The sequence below is a fragment of the Peromyscus maniculatus genome, chromosome 12 (genome assembly GCF_049852395.1).
Source record: "Peromyscus maniculatus bairdii isolate BWxNUB_F1_BW_parent chromosome 12, HU_Pman_BW_mat_3.1, whole genome shotgun sequence".
In the NCBI taxonomy this organism is placed as follows: Eukaryota; Metazoa; Chordata; class Mammalia; order Rodentia; family Cricetidae; genus Peromyscus; species Peromyscus maniculatus.
Window position 1 is genome coordinate 56,276,055 of NC_134863.1, and position 17,657 is coordinate 56,293,711.

The 17,657-nt window shown below is 36.8% G+C and overlaps 1 long non-coding RNA gene across 6 annotated transcripts; it reads left to right on the forward strand.

Annotated features, from left to right (window-relative positions):
- The first annotated feature begins 411 nt into the window (after positions 1 to 411).
- On the forward strand, positions 412 to 9,180 carry LOC121821747 (uncharacterized). 6 transcript variants are annotated; one of them, XR_013043802.1, is made up of 8 exons: positions 412 to 600; positions 1,433 to 1,493; positions 3,337 to 3,455; positions 4,840 to 4,893; positions 6,410 to 6,500; positions 6,599 to 7,194; positions 8,645 to 8,782; positions 8,959 to 9,180. It is a non-coding gene; the product is annotated as an uncharacterized LOC121821747 (long non-coding RNA). The 6 variants fall into 6 exon arrangements; XR_013043805.1 differs by having other exon boundaries at positions 415 to 600; positions 7,069 to 7,194; XR_013043803.1 differs by lacking the exon at positions 8,959 to 9,180 and having other exon boundaries at positions 416 to 600; positions 6,599 to 6,672; positions 7,069 to 7,194; positions 8,645 to 8,957.
- The last annotated feature ends 8,477 nt before the right edge of the window (positions 9,181 to 17,657 follow it).

Genomic DNA, 17,657 nt, shown 5'->3' on the forward strand with positions numbered 1-17,657 from the left:
CTGTAAGTCATTAGACATGTTGGGAAGCTAGTTAAGCAGTTTAAGAAACTATAAGGCCTTAGAATATTAGCAGAATAAAAGATGTAAAAGAATGTAAAGAATCTCCACAGCATATTGTGGAGATAAAATTTGCATATTTGAGTTATGCTATGGAAGGCAATACTACTCACTAAAATGCCAGATAGAGTTAAAAAATATATATAAGAATGTTTGAGAAAGAAAGAAAATTGAATTTTGGCTTAGTAATTTTTAGCTATGCATCAAATATCCAATGAAGCTACAAATCAAGTCTTTGACTATATAGACCTAGTGTGCCATGATCTCTAGATTCTTTTAGAAATCAGTGGAAGAGAGGTAATGCTTGAAATGGCAAACAATAAATAGAACATCAGCTTGGAATGTCAACAACAATGACTTTGGAATGTTTCAAAACACAAAAAAAGATGTGAGAAACTGAAGTAGAGACCACTAAAGAATAGCTAGCTGCCCCATCAGAGGGGGAACACCTAGAGCATTAGGACATGAGTCATCATGGAACCCAAGAAAAGAGTATTTGAAGAGTGGTCAAGGGTGCTCAAGATGATCTTTCAAGTAAGAGAAGTACGTATTACCAAGGCAGTGTGTGACTTTGATAAGACCACTTTTATCTCCTGTCCCTTTTCCTTGGTCCAAATGTGATGATGGTGCTAATAAAGAGAATGTAAGGGAAACATTGTTGTTTGATGTTCACAGATGAGATATAGAAGAAGGCCTGTTCTTTCTTAGCATATTGAATCTTGCAGTTCAGCCAACAAGCAGTGAGAGAAGGCAGATCTATTTGATATGCTAGGTGCACATTCAGAAGGCCACACAGAGAAAAATAGTGCCCCAAGCTCTCTGTCATGATCAATTTCTGAATCTGTAAGTGACAAGCAGTTGGATGATTCCAAACCACAAGCATCATGTTCTCTAACAGAGTACCTATAAATTGGTTCCAAAGAAATGACAAGGCATCCCTGCAGTGTTTACTTTCCAAATTCATGACTCAGAATCTGTGAGCATAAAAAATGGTATGCTCTGATTCAAATGTATTTATACAAATATTTACAGGTCATGCTCAATGTAATGGATTACTTTTTTTAAGACATGGCTTTTAAGAAGTGACCAAATCATGAGGGCTCTGAACTTACAAAAGAGGCTTAATAGGCATTCTTACTATTTTACTTTTCTACTATTCTGTTACATGAGGATGTAGTATCATGATGATATTTTAACATTAGGAAGAGCCAGCTCTACCAGACATCAAAATGGTGGATGCCTTGATCTTGAATGCCCTACCCATTGTATCTATGGAAACCAAATTTATGTTATTTATGCATTATCCAATTTCAGGTATTTTGTTACAATAGCAAAAGTGGACTAAGTCATAGTTGTTTTCCTCTGTGTTTTACAGGTGATGTTTTGCTGCCACAGAAACCAGAATGTAAATATAAGATTCAAGGAATAACTAAAGGGTAGGTGTGGCTGTGACAGCGAGGACAAGGAATACCTTTGTGCCTTTGTAGGAATGGATGAGAGTTCAAGTATAGGGACCTTTGAAAACCTGTGTGTGGTTTTCTGCTTTTACTGTGTATGAAAGAGGAGATTTTGGAGAGTTGTGAACAGATCATTAACATGATTTCATTGATGTCAAGACACATACTTGCTTTCTCTGAGGTGCCAAGACTCTGGCATTCTTTGTGGGATTTTTGTTTGTTTGTTTGTGTTGTTTGTTTGTTTGTTTTAGGAAAACACAAAGCCTTTACAGTAACCCATTGCCTCACAGTAAGTAAATTTCTCCCTGTTTCCGCCCCCACCCCCTGAAAATGTAGCTCAATCCCTGGAAATGTGGCTCAAGGTGGGTAGCAGAGAAACCACAAAACACAGAGACAGTTCTGTGTCATCAAATAGAAGGAAGTTGCTCACAGAGAACTATTAAGAGAGACATTCACCTAGATTGCATTTCTAACATTTATCTCTGTTTCCTAATTATACCCAAGAATAATGTATTTGGAGCATAAAATATATTCACCACTTTGCAAATTCTTATCTAAATTAAATACTTAAGAAAAGATTAAAAAAAAAAAAACAACCTCTTTGCAATCTCATAAGTCTCCTGAACTTCAACTCAAGTGTTTTATTCCAACATACATTTCTGCCTTAACAATGCCAGAGCAACTGATACAGAATTGCAATCACAAGAGGTGAACTACTCATGCTTCCAATTGTGGTTTGGAACAGCTTTGTGGCTGGTAATGCTTTGTTTGAAACAGAGTAAGTATTTTTCTCATATATGAAAGATCACACTGTCATATTAGTGGTTTTACCGAGTCTTTTCTTAGCAGTCTTTTTGTTTTCTTTGGAAATGAGAAAATCTAAAGTTGTCATAACTGCAAATATTGAGTGCAATGATAGCCTGTAAATTACTTATGTCTCATTCCTCTATGGAACCTGCTAAATTAAAGAAACATATCCTGCTCTAATTAAATAGAGTGCAATCTTAATGCAGCACATACATCCCATAAGGTACAAAGTACATTTAATGAAGAAGGAAGACCACAGTACAATGCAGTCCTCCATGGTGACCAAGACTACTTAGATAAGTAAGACATTAAATCAAACATTAATAAAATGTGAATTACCAGAGACCATTTTTCATTTGGACGATAAACAAATTATTCCATACCACAGTTAAGCTGAAAAAGAGCTCACCTAAAATTCAAACTGTAAAACAAATATGCACCTTTTGAAGAGCATGAAATTGTTTTCATCTTTGTTTAAACAACTATCTATATTTTTTAAAAGCATAGTTATTTTCAATACCACACGTTAATTGTAAGTTTATCATGCTTACTAAGGGTAAAATTGTTTCACGTAATTTCAATTCAATCAAATTAAAAATATATATGATTGATAGAACTTAGATCTTCTGAGTCCTGTGTTCTATGTCCAAACTGCATGGTGTCTTCCTTAATAGGCACTTATCTACAACAGCAACAGCTTATAATATTTCTAGAGTCTCTTGGACAACTCTGACCAACAACTCAAAAGGGATATTATCGTACCTGGTGTTGGGGATTGTGTTAGATAATCTATAGCTCTTGAGAGGAATATTATCAGACCAGATTGGAGATTACATTTAAAGCATACATATGAATGCGTAGAAATATGTTGCATTTTACATGTACTTTTTTGTAGATAGATAATAATGTAATTTGCTTTATGACTTTTTTAGACATCCTTGCCTTTATTTTAACATTTTCCTTCTGTTTTTTATTTCCTAACCCGCTTCTTAATACCTATAATTTATATCCACAGAAAAGTCCAAGAAACAGAGACCATTACATGAAACTACAACATATCTAAATGAAGAGAACAAAAGATCACAAGGTTCCCAACTGATACATCTACAAACCAACTCTTGCACCTAAGACTTGGTGATTATTGTGGAAGTATAGGCAGAAAGATTATAAGAGCCAGATGAGCAAAAAGTTAGCTGTAAAAGTATATTCCTAAAAATGTGAGATTGTGTCCCCTGGAAATGTCAAAAGAGGTTACACCCATGAAATCTCATCAACACGGGTGCCTAAACATGATCTAAACAATGGCAATAGAACATTGAAGAGGGGAAAGCTCATAGGGTCTTAACACTAGACAAAGAGCTGTGGCCAATTGCTAACCAGGGAACTCTGAGTGGGAGAAATTGTCTGCCCCAGGGAAAAGCCCCTAAATGGTTATCTAATATTAAGCAGTCTTCCCTGAGGTTATGTACATACAGGTCACATTATATGAACTGAGCAGGTTGTATTTATATATTTAAGAATGTGTGTGTATGTATTTGGTTGATTTCACAATGCTTGTCTATTATCTATGTCAAAGAGTAGAATTGTTAATTGATTAAAAAATGATTACCAGCGACACAAATTTAATCAACGAAGTTGAGAAAATAAACTCAAAATTCGTAATTTACTTTCAGTATAACAACATGGAAGCTCTGGAAATTCAATCTATCTTATATTTAACATTTGTAAGCCATAAAATTGATTACTATAGTTCTTATATTAAAATTATTATTATGGATGTTTGTGCATATAATATTGATATATGCATGATGTTGATACATAAGTCCACATATAGACATGCTTATGGATGTACTAGGTCTTCTCATCAGATGGTAAACATCAAGATAAGGGATAAATTCTATTATTGATTTATGCCACAGTAATTCAGAATATTATTGTCTAATGTATTTGTGTTCTGAACTGTTTTCTAGTTAGCCCTAGAAGATTATTTTGTTATGTTTTGGTAATATTCATTTTTCAAATTCACTGTTTGGTAGGCTGGTTGAAAGTAATTACACTCTCCATGTATAAGTGTCACAGCTCCTAGATAAAATAACCATCTTTAGCCAAACCTTATTTTGTTATGAAAATGCAGTCAATCTTAGCAATGATCCTGGTAATCTAAATAAAATGATTTAACACAATGTGTTGATTTATTTAAAATGTGCATGAGTCTCACTCACTCAGACATCTTCAAATAATTCTAATATCTAAGTATGGATTTTTCTAGAAGTCAAAGAATTGTATCACAAAAGAATGTTCCATGAATACCATGGAAGAGTCTAGATCCCAAATATGGGACCTTCTACCTTCCTGCCTGTCATAGTTCATGGAAAAAGTGAACTAACTTGAAATAAAGTAACAGATAGTACCTTTTGTTAAACAGTAGCCATTGCAGTGTGAAAATTGTTCTACTTTCCTTTCACTTAAGGAGGATTTTATATATTTACTTATCTACATATTCTGTATTCTTTTCTAGTGAATGATACCCCTATTCCCAATTGTTGTCAGCATCAATACTCCAGAAAGAAAAGTAAAGATGCCCTCAGGTAATTTGAAATTAACACAATTTGAAAATCCTTTTTCATTTTTCCAGTTCAGTCTATCTTTCTCATTCTACTTTCAAATATGAGCTAATTATAGCCTTTTTTTTCTGCTAAAGTGAAATGCCTGAAACTGGTTATTTATAGACAGAAATCCAAGAACAGGATATGGAGTTTTGGTGAAACACTTCCTACTGTCTTATCCTAGGGTGGAAGGCAAAGGGGCAAAGACAAGTGAATATGAGTTAACAAGAAGGGGTTGAGCTATCACTTAAGAAAAATTCACTCATGATACCAATTTGCAACCACAGCAATGATATAACTGTATTTTTGAGGGTAGAGGCTCTGTTCATTAGCCCCCACATCACAACACTTGAAAGACACAACACAATTACAATATTAGGACTTTGGAGGGGGATGTTAAAGTCACAGATTGTACAGATTTAAGTATTTAATAATCAAAGAATAAATATCTTGACTTTTTGTTTAAGTTACATATCAATATCTTGACATGTATAATGAGAGAGGTATATAGATGTATTTTACTTATCGATAACAAATTACTTGATGTAATGATCAGAAAAGATAAAAAGCATAGTAGTACTTTGAGGGAGTTGAAAATATATGCATAAATAAAAAAGAAACCAAATGAGGAGAAACAGAAAGTTAATACGCAAAATATAGTTGGCTACTGTTTTAGTGGAAAATTAATGTTCTGCTGCTTTACTACTAAATCCAAACATGGACATTCCTTTTTCATTCTGAATTCAACATATGGTCTTGCAACTACTGATCTTGTTTACTCCTCTCCATGTCAGGAAACTACAACGGATAGTGTAGCTTATGGAGGCATTAACCTTAATTTGATTAGTTCCTACTGGAATTAACATTTATCGTGCACAATTTTTTCACATATTTTATTCTAATACTTACACTCTGAAAACTGTAGCCATCCAGCAACTATAAGATGTTCAGACATGGGAAGGACTGTTCAACACAGGGCATTTTAGCATGGAAAAATTAGATGTCTGAAGCAAGCATCAAGCTATAAGAAGACAGGGAGGAAGCAAAGAGAAAGGAGGTGGGAAGGATGGGTAGATGTATGGTAGCCCTGAGTTTAAGAAGTAGATAACTGGCAAAGAAACCAAGAAATGAAGTGTTTGGTATGGATTTATCATGACAGCTACATAGTAGTAGAGAGACACAAGGAAAGTGGCAAGTATGAGAAGAGGCAAGAACAGTGAAAAGGGGGTGACCGGAGAGGAGGGCATTCTCCACCATGTGCGCCACTGGGGGAACTGGCTGCAAAGGCCAGGATGATTTCATTCCGAGAGCAAAAATGGTCAGGGGAAAAGTAAAGAGGATAGCATTAGAACTGGAGAGGCTACTTCTTATAACAAGTTCATTAATTATTTTTCTTTGCTTGGAATGAGCTTTTGGAATCTACCCTTAATAGAAATGCTTCTCTCTTTATACTCTCACTCCTACTTTCTCCTTACCCTCCAGCCTGCCTCAGTTATTGAAACCAGGAACTCGCACATGTTTGGCAAGTACCACACCACTGAGCTACATCTTATAGATTATAAATCTGTTAATGGTAAGAATGAACCTTTCAACCAGCATAAAATGCAATTATATTTACATCATTGGTGCTATTTGTAATGATAACCTTGGTTTTTGTAACTTCATTTGTAGCAGAAGAAAAGAACCGAGTTGTACTGTCAATAAAGGATATGTGTTAGAAAATGGTTTCTTAACAAAACAATATGGTATTGTAATCACGAATGCTCATATTTAGTTTATGAGGAGTGCCCTTTTATGCTTGATACTGCCTCTGTACTTGTAATCTTGCTGAGAGAATCTCATATCCTTACCAACCACGTGATAATAATGTGAGAACCAACCCTAACTCACTCATCTAAAATCAAATGTGATAGAAATAATCGTGGAGTTTTAAATAACTTGAACTTATATTTGGCCATGCATACAATAACAACAACAAAATATATAACCACTTCAAAATCTGGAGATCTTTGTGGGAAAATTGCATTCTAGTCTCATGATGTGAATTATGCACATATTTGCTTGTGTTAGGAGATTTGCATGGGTGCTTGAACAAATGCAATCTCCAGTATTGGAGCATCTCAATAGCAATAATTTGTCAGATACCACAGGCATGTGAATACTATGATCACCCAAGCAAGAAGCAAAACAACAGAGCTGTGTTCACAAGGAAAGCAAGGCACTGTTAATATCAAGATTAAATGATGAAAGGCAGTATTCCAGAAGAAGTAAGTATGTAGAAGATGTATTTTAATATCTGTACATGAAGGGGATGAGAAAAAAGGAAGAAGGGAAGGAAGAAACTATGGGGGAGGGAGAGGGAAGAAGCATTATTGGTGGATAGAGTAGAGCGAAGAAAGGGCTCTTACTGTAAGTCAGTCTATTCCCTACTGCCTGAAAATAGAACTTGCTTCTAGTACAAAATTATCCATTACCAGTCATTCTTTATCTGTAATTAGGGAGCTTTTCTAAATTTAAGGTAAAAAGTAGAGATTCTAGAAGGCTTTGTTTTAGTTATATTTTTAATGATATGTATAAAACTCCTTTTCCAAATAGCATAAGTCCATAATTTTGGTGAGAGAAATCATGTTTTGATAATCAGTCTCTTTTCTCCATAGTTTATCCCCGGTTATAGATCACTTTGCATTACTTTTCATCCTCACCATAGGATTTGTACTGCTTTAGTTTAACACACTCTTAAAAATCTATACTAAGATGATATTCATTCTGGAAGCCGTTCTTGCTTTTTTTTTTTCACCACAAAAACAAGAAGGAAAGACATCAAAGTTTTTACAGCCTAAGGAGACTTTGGAATCCTTCTCTAATTGGCCATTTTATACAGGGCCCAGGGGTGACAAATGGATGAGCAGATAGCAATATAGATTTTTGTTGTCTCAGTATACTTTTCTAGTTTCATTTTGAATGTATGGAATATAAGACTTATTTAATTTATACTATTATATGAAAATCTTACCAATCTTTGTAGCTCCTGCTGTATTTGGTTTAATTTTTTTAGAATTTCAGTATATATGTTTTTCCTCCTTTATCCAGTATTAGGCTCATGGCTGAGACCCTAAAACAAAACAGATCAACAAGAGAAAAGAATGTTATTTTTATTCAACATAGGTTTTAGGGCATGGAAACCTTCAAATACAAAGAATCAAAGGAAGGTGTTAATGTATATTTGTGTTAACAGTTTTTCAGAACTGAGCTTGATAGGGAGAAAGTATGTGCTTTATTATTGACTGGAGAGGTACCTGGTAAAAACCTGTTCTCACAAATTCTTCTCGGGAACTCTGTCTCTTCCTTGCTCTGTTCTGGGTGTGCAAAAGAACACTGTAGCATGAGTATGACCTAAGTTAGAGGAGGGGCACAGTATTCTCATATGACCTACTTCAGGGGAGAATGGCAAGGTGAGGTCTAGAGATTGCCTTCTGTGGCTGTCTCACATGTCAATGTGTTTTCTTTGGGGGTAACATGTTCTGAAACTCCTAATATTGTTGTACATTTCTTCTACTCCCTTCATCTCACATTAGCAACATATATTGATGCATTCACTGTACCATAAGATTAAAAGACAAATGAAACTCGAGACAATAATAAATCTAGAAGGAGAACGGCAGAGGTTTTATGATAATTTTCACAACAAGTGAGAATGATGTGTTTGTATTCCTGTAGCAAATGAAGCAAAGTAATTATTTAACATGTAAATTAAAGAAGCTTGATAAACTACTGAAGGTGGAAGACACTTGGAGGAGACTCTGCCCAGACGGATGCACTTATTCATCGGTTCACCAACTGCTTGACTGCAGACAGGTTGTTAGCTTCTTAGAACTGCATTCCACTTGTCTTTAAAATTAACGAGTAAGACTGGCAAACATCAGTGACTTTGATGTTATTAAAGTTTATGTGTTTGGGGTTGGAAAAGTTGTAATAATTTTATGTGGAAAACTCATCAAATGATATTAAATTCTTTTCTTTGTTTTTTAAAGGCAGGGTTTCTCTGTGTAACAGCCCTAGCTGTCCTGGAACTTGCTTTGTAGACCAACCCTGCTTCTGCCTCTTGAGTGCTGGGATTAAAGGCATGCACCACCATGCCCAGCTGATACTATATTTATATATACTATATTTATTAAATTTAATATATGCTTCATATTTTAAAAAAGACATGTGCCTCCCTACCCAATAATTAATAAACATCTCATGGATAATTACTATTTTTTGGATTTTTATTACAAATTCATTCATCATATAAAAAGTATGAAAAAGAATAAGACACAGCATCCAACAAATTGAAGATGCTAGTAAACCTTGACCATATATGTTTATATGTCTCTTAACAAATCTCTGTGGGTTTGTGTATGTATGATATCTGTATAGATGTGTGCATGCGAACACACACACCAAGACATGCATGTGGACATCACAGGACAATTTTGATTGTCACATCAGTCTTCACTTTTCACTTTCCTTGAGACAGGCTGTCTTGCTGTTCACCAGATGTGTATGCCAGACTGCCTGTCACTCAAGCTTCTAGAGTCCTGTTTTTATGTCCCATCTTGCTGGAAGAATAGTGAGTTCACAGAGATATACTACCTTGCCTTGCTTGGCATGGATTCTACCATGCAGACTCAGACCCTCCCATTCTCATTCATACAGCATGCTCTTTAGCCACTGTGCCCTTCCCCAGCCCATTTTTAGGTATTCTTACCCCAATCTCTACATGTTTTTAACCATTATTTTTTGCATAACTTTTTGAGAATTTCATCCAGGTATGCATTTATTATAATTTCCACCCCATTTTTTTCCTCCTCCATCTCTTCTGTATTGTGCATTTCTTTAATGGTCTCTGTCTTCTGCAAAGGGAAGCTTCTTTGATGAGAGATGAGAGCTCCACTTATTTATGACTACATGGACAAATATTTAGAATGTAGTTGGAACTTACATTGGTTTGGGAATGTGGCAGTGTTAGGTTCCTCTATAAGGTCATTGGCCTTATCAGCTATGAATTGTTGGTTAGGTTTACAATACCAGGTATGAATTCCCTTCTATTGAGTGGGTATTGGTTGCCCCCAAGACTTGGGTATATCTTGCCATTCTAGTCATTGTGATTTATAAGCTTTACAGTTGGCTAAGACTGTTGATTGCTTTTCTCCCTAGGCAGCTTGCACAGCACAATCAGATACCATGAGAGCTGGTCCTCAGGGAGGATTTCTAAGTCACTTTCTGCTATGTTTTAATAAAAGCAAGTTTGTATTTTTCAATAATGGATACTTGAACGGATAATGTAATTTTTTAAACATTTTTATATTGCATGTAAAAGATGCTGCTGATCAAAAGAGATGCAGGAATTTCTTTTTGAATGAGTGATGCACATTCTGTGAACATTTCATCGTGTAACTCTGTCATCCATCAAGAAACAGTATGTTGAGGAAAACAAGAAAAGGAACAAAGGGCATGCTGCTGCTCACGAAAATGATGCTGACAGGAATGAAGGGAGTTCCTGCCTCTCCCAAGCAGAAGCCAAAGGATAGGCACTGAAAACCAAGAAGGCAGTGCCAAAAAGTACCTACAGCCACAGAGAGAAGGTCCACAAGGCATCAGCCTTTAGATGGCCCAAGCCCCTGAGCCTCTGGAGGTAGCCCAAATACCTGTTAAGAACACCCCCAAGAAATCAAGTCTTCACTGCCCCTGTACACATGAGGTGACAGCTGTGCATACTCAAGTTTCCCTTTGGTCACTGAGTCAGCCCTGAAATAAATGAGGAAAAACACGCTTGTGTTCATGGTGGACTTCAAGGCCAACAACAAGCAGAACAGACAGACTGTGAAGAGATTCTGTGACATTGATGTGGTCAAAGTCAATACCTTAATCACACCTGAGGGAGGCAGGAAGGCATATGTTCAGCTAGCGTCTGATTATGTTGCTTTGGATGTTGCCAACAAAATTGAAATCATCTAAACTGATTCCAGCTGGCTAATTCTAAATACACATTTTTTTAAGCATTAAGAAAAAAAGAAAGAGCATGTCGAGTTAGTTAAGAATATAGATTTTGCATGAGGTTAACTAGTTTCAAATCCCACTTTGCTAGTTAGGGAGGCACCTACCTATAGTCTCACATGTTTAAGAGAGTAAGGAAAGAAAATCATGAATAAAACTATCTCAAAAAACACCTTATCGGCTTTTATATATTATAAATTGTGAGACCTTAGAGAAGAAACCTTCTTAGTGCTTGGGAACAAAAAAAAAAGACACAGTATCTGGAAATCAGTATTATTGACACAATTTAAAATATCTGAGAAGAAAAGAAATCAAAGAAAGCAGGACTGAGAGGAGATGGCACAGAAGAAGAAGAGAAGAATACAGAGAAAAGGAGTTGGGCTGCAAGGGAAACTGGAGGTGAAGAGAGAAGGGAGCTACTTCCATAATCATAATTCAGCATTTTTACATCTACAACAAAAGTATTATCCTTGAGAGATTACTTGCTCCACTGGTTTTAATAAGTATTTTAGAGGAAGTCAAGGTGGCATTATTCTCCCACTAAAATTCAAAGTGATGGAGAAAAACAGTTTTCCCATGGAAATGAGCAATTTCGTGAACCTTCTAAAGAGCATATGGTCCCCACTAATCTGGTGACTTAATCCTCCCCTTTGGGTCTCTTATTCTATTTCAGGTTATCTATCCTTAGCCTCGAGCCAGGACTAGCACTAAGCCATGTAAGACAGATGGGTTTCTACCCAGTCAAGATTTCCTGAGAAGTCATTTCCACAGCCTCTCAACATTAATCAAAGTACCCAGTCTAGGCCTCAGAAACAGCAGAATACCACATGTAGGTGAAATTTAGTACACTTTTCAATGCATAAGAAACAGTGCTTCCTTTACTTTCAAGAAAAAAAGATATTCAAATGGTTGAAAAGTTATAGCAGCAAACTACTTGCTCTGTGCCTTGAGATGCATTTTCATCAAATATATATTTTAACACAAATGATATTCATTAATATGAAAAGGAAGAATGCAAGCCCCTAGGGATAAAATGGTACAAACCAATCAGTCCAAGTGTCTCTGACTCAGCATATGCATTTGTTGCCCCTCTTAGCCTTGGTGTTCCTGATGGGTATCTTGAGGAAATGGTCAGCAGGTTCACAACTGTCTTCCCCAAAGCCTCGCAGTGCCACACCAAAGCCTTCAAGTTTGGAAACTCATCCAGGCACTTGGGTTTAAATGTGTGATTATGGTTAAGGCATCATAGGTGAGAAAGGCCACAGAGTTGAGCTTTTTTTATTCTTGCAGACCATGAGAAGTCCCTGAGAAGACTGAGAATTTTTTTCATTGTGTCCCAAGTACTGAGACTCCAGACTTTCATGGTCATTGGTGTAAGCCGAGGCATACCAGTTACACAAGGAAATCCATTACCTCGTTCTCCATACAATCTACTAGTATCCATTCTTCTTCATCATTACCATATACGTATTGGAGAGTGATAAAGCCCTAGGTGCTTTGACTCTGTGTAAGATTGGTCTTCACATGCATGAGGTAGGGCACCTTAGACAAAAACCAGATCAAGCTTGAACTTCACACCCAGGCACAGTTTTTGGTCTTAATGAACTCATGGAGAATTTCATATATATATGTATAGATATATAATGTATTTTTATTATATTAACTCCCACTCTTTCCCAACTCCCCTCACCTTCCTCCTCTCAGCTTCATGACATCTGTATTGTTTTGTAACCCACCAAGCATAATTTATGGCTGCCCACATATTCATGGGTATGAGACCATACCCTGAAGTATAGCGGACCTGCTAGGAGCCAGATGCTGAGAGAAAACTGACTCCCTCCTCAGGCAGCCATCAACCCTCAGTAACTCCTCAGGTAGGATTTCAGGCTTGTGAGCCCCTCCCACCTCTATGCTAAAACGCTGACTGGATGGGTTATGTAGCTCTTATGGAGTCAACCAGAGTTGCCACCAGTTCTTTAGTGCAGTGATCCTGCCATGTCCAGAAGACACAGTTTTGCTGTAGTCTTCCCTGACTGCTGCTTTCACCGTCTTTTGGAGTCCCTGTTACAGGATCGTCCAGGAGCCTTGAGGTGGAGGGAGGAAGTGGCATACTTGTCCCATTTATGGCTGAGCCCTACATAGGCTCTTATTCTCATGAAACAAAAATAAAAAAAATACAGAAAATCTTCTACTCACCCAGTTTTTAAGACTTCCCATTGGTCTGGCATGGTGGCAAACACCTTTAATCCTAGAACTTGTGATGGATGACGAGGCAGACAGATCTCTGAGTGTGGTCTACAGAGTGAATTCTAGGACAGCCAAGGCTATACAGAGAAACCTCGTTTTACAAAAACAAAACAAAACAAAACAAAACAAACAAATATAAAAGACTTCTCATGGTTTTTCTTCATCCAACTGAACTCTTACAAATAATCTAAATTTTATGTATCATAATGTTCTATCACCATTGGCAATGTATGTCTGAGCCTCTAACACCATCCTCTGGCTTAAAGTCAGCAAATCCTCCAAATCATACCTTTTCTCAACATTTATCATCATGCTCAAATCCAAGACATCAAAAGAGAAAGAATTTGTGCAAAATGGTGCTTGCCTCCACACAATGTGATAAGAATAGCAGACTTTATTTAAGTGCAATTATCTGATGACATATTATATATTTTAGTTGAAACATTAAATGTCTTCCATACACATATTTTTCCCCATCCCATGGAACTCTTTGGAGATGACGACACTCTTTTCCTCATTGCTTCCTAGACAGCACTTGGTGAACAGCATCCTTGCCAAGCCCTATGAACTGAAACTTGGCATTAGAAAAATGCAAGTAGATCCATATCTATTGCCCTGTATAAAACTCAAGTCCAAGTGGATCCAAGACCTCAACATAAATCTAGTTACACTGAAGCTGATAGAAGAGAAAGTGGAAATTAGCTTTGAAAGTATCCACTTAGGAGGCAACTTCCTGACCATAATAACACCAGTAGTACAGACACTGAGATCAATAGTTAATAAATAGGACCTCCTGAAACTAAAAAGCTTCTGTAAGGCAAATGATGCTGTCAATAAGACAAAAAGGCTGCCTATAGAATCAGAAAAGATCTTCACCAACCCCACATCTGACAAAGGGCTGATCTCTAAAACATATAAAGAACTCAAGAAACTGAAATCAAAATTCCAAATAGTGAAATTTAAAAATGGAGTACAGATTTAAATTAAGAATTCTCAACAGAAGAATCTCAAATTGCTGAGATACACTTAAAGAATTGTTCAACATTCTTAGTCATTATTATCATACTTTTGAAATGCAAATCAAAATGACTCTGAGATCCCATCCTATACCTGTCAGAATGGCTAAGATCAAAAACATTAATGAAAGCTTATGTTGGAGAGGATGTGGAGTAAGGGGAACACTTTTCCACTGCTGGTGGGAGTGCAGAGATCCCTCTGGTTCTCTGTGAGTCCAAAGCCATCCTGGACTACATGAGATTGACTCAGTCTAGAGGAGAAACAGCCAGGAAGTGGTGGCACACACCTTTAATCACTTTAACCAGCACTTGAGATATGATGCCTTTGTTTGGGAAGCACCCACCCAGGTTGGGTGGATAAAGGTATATAACACATGAGGAGATAAGAACTAGAGTCTTTTCAGGCTGAGGAGTCCTAGGGGTAGGAGGTGGCTTGTTCCTTTGTCTCTCTGATCTTTCAGTATTTACACCAATATCTGGTACTGGGTTTTTTTTTTTTTAATTATAAGACCATTTAGGAATTCATGTTACACTAAGTGAGGTACCCCAGATCCAAAGAGACAAACATGGTATGTACTCACTCATAAGTGGACATTAGTTGTAAAGTAAAGGATAACCAGACTACAATCAGAAAAGCTAGGTTACAAGGAGGGCCCAAAGAGAAATGCATGGATTTCTCTGAGAAGGGAGAGTAGAAGAGATCTCCTGGGTACACTTGGGGTGGGGTGGGGCATGTTTGGAGGGGATGGAGGTACAGGACCATGAGGGATCAGATTGGGCAGGTTGGGCAGGATGGACTAGAAGAATAATGAAAGAGATACCATTATGGAGGGGGCATTTTGGGTTTAGCTATAAACATGACACCAGGGAAACTCCCAGGAATCCACAAGGATGACCCCAGCTAAGACTCGTAGCAATAGTGCAGAGGGTTGCTGAACTGGCCTTCTCCTGTAATCAGATTTGAGACTACCACAATGATGGAGGCAGATGCAAAGATCCACTGTTAAGCACTGGGTTGAGTTACTGGAGTTCTGTTGAAGAGAGAGAGGAAGGATTATCAGGGATGTCGATGTCATGACAGGGAAACCCACAAAGACAGCTGACCTGAGCTCCTAGGAGTTTGATGACTCTGGACAGAAAGCTAGAGATCCTGCATGGGACTGACACAGAACCTCTGCATATGTGTGTCAGTTGTGTAGCTTGGTCTGTTTGTGGGGCTCCTCATAGTGGGATCAAGACCTGTCCATGGTGCTTGAGCTGACTTTTGGGAACTCAATCCCCAAGCTGGGTTGCTTTGACCAACATTGATGCAGATCAAGGAATTTGATTCTGTCTCAACTTGATGTACCATGCTTTGCTGACTTCCATGGGAGGCCTGCCCCTTTCTTAATGGAGATGGATGAGGGGTGGTAGAAGGGAGGTGGGAGTAGGAATGAGAGGAGAGGAGGGAGAGGAAGCTGGTCAGTATGTAAAATAAATTAAAGAAAAATTAAAAATTAAAAGAGCAGGAATAACAGTATATGCCAATTGTTGGTACATTTTTACTATGTTTAAGGCATTACTCTAAAAATGTTTCATCTTCCTCTTTCTATTACACTAAACTATTATTCAATAAAACAATGAGTTAGCCATAAACCTATAATGTCAAGGTAACATTTGTTTTTCATATCATTATAAAAATCTGAGCCCTTTAATATTAGAACACTTAACATGTAATGATGACAATGACATTTTTCTACTCAGAGTGAACTTGTATCCCGTGAAAGATTAATATCACAGAGTAGAGGCTTGTAACTGAAGTATTCCTGGTCCTGGCCCACTCTCGGTCAGGACAAATCTCTCTCACCAGCCAGTCCTGCAGCCACTCAGAGTAAACACACAGAAGCTTATATTAATTAAAACTGCTCAGACATTAGCTCAGGCTAACTACTGACTAGCTCTTGCACTTAAACTCAGACCATTTCTGTTAATGTATATGTCGTCACATTTTCTGTGGCTTTACCTGTGTGCCATTACCGGCTGTTCCCTGGATGGCAGGCTGGAATCTGCTTACTCAGCCTTCCTGTTCCCAGAATTCTCCTTGTCCATTTACCCTGCCTATACTTCCTGCCTGGTTACTGGTCTATCAGCTTTTTATTTATCAACCAATCATAGCAACACATTCACAGCATATAGAACATCCCACAGCAGAGTCTCATATTTAGAATACCTTACTGAATTATTAAAAGAATATTGATGTTTTGGTGAAATACCAGTAATAAAAGAAACATCTGTATCTTACACAATAATCACAATAATATGATTCAAGATAGGTGTAGAGTACTCTCATGAACTTTGCCCCAACTATGATACTTAGTTAATTCTGAATGATATGTATATACACGCCTATACACACAGAAGTATATAGACAGTCATTTACAGATAGTTAATATGTACATATTCACACATAAAAACACACAATACCAACTACTCCTGTGAAGTCTCATTTTAAATAGTTAAACTGGATATATGGGCCAGTCATTCTAGTATTTTAAGTTATGGATTATTCATCATAATAAATATGAGTAAACTAATGAATATGTCAAGACAGCCATTAAATTAGTTAAAGATTAATGGTAAATGCTTCACTATACTAAGTGAATTCTTATCTAATTTGTGCAATACTTTCATGATCCTATGTTAGAAACTAAAATTATCTATAATACCGGAGGAAATAATAAACAATCACTCTTATGCAAGTGCAAAATTCATTTCTGGCCTTTTTTCAATTATGAACTTATTAAAGTAAATGTTTTGTGTATTTTAATATTTTTCCGTGTACACTTTCTGATTCTAATTAATGCATGCCTCTTGTTTTGTCTCATTACTTATTTTCATCTAAGTGAATGGTGTTATGAGGTAAACAGTTATTTTTTTCACTTTGATTGGCAAATACATTTAAGGTGATTTAATATCGCTATTTTGTCCTCCCCTAAAATATCTGAGCAGAAGCCAAAAAAAAAAAAAAAGAGAGAGAGAGAGAGAGAGATTTCTTTCTCTGACCAAAGCTTTAATTATACGATGTGAACTAGCATTATATTGAAGAAAAGCTTCCCCTCATGTTTGTTCATGCCGAGAATTCTATATTAAATATAAATTCCTCCCTTTGGGAGTGGATGGACTTTAGCTGAGTGTGATACATTTTCTTCCTTAGAAATTGTTTTGAGATTCTTTAAGATGAAAGATCTATATAAAAGTTATTATTATTGGTTACCTGTCTTGGCTCCTTGATTCCTATATTGACTATTTCCCCAAAGTCATTTTCATTAAACCTTACACAGTTACACTGCTAGAACTTCACCTCTTTGTGTTTCCTTCAGTCAGCATGATCGGATTCAGAAATGCATAGGCAAAGGGCACGCTTTCTTTGATTGATTTAGGGAAGCAGG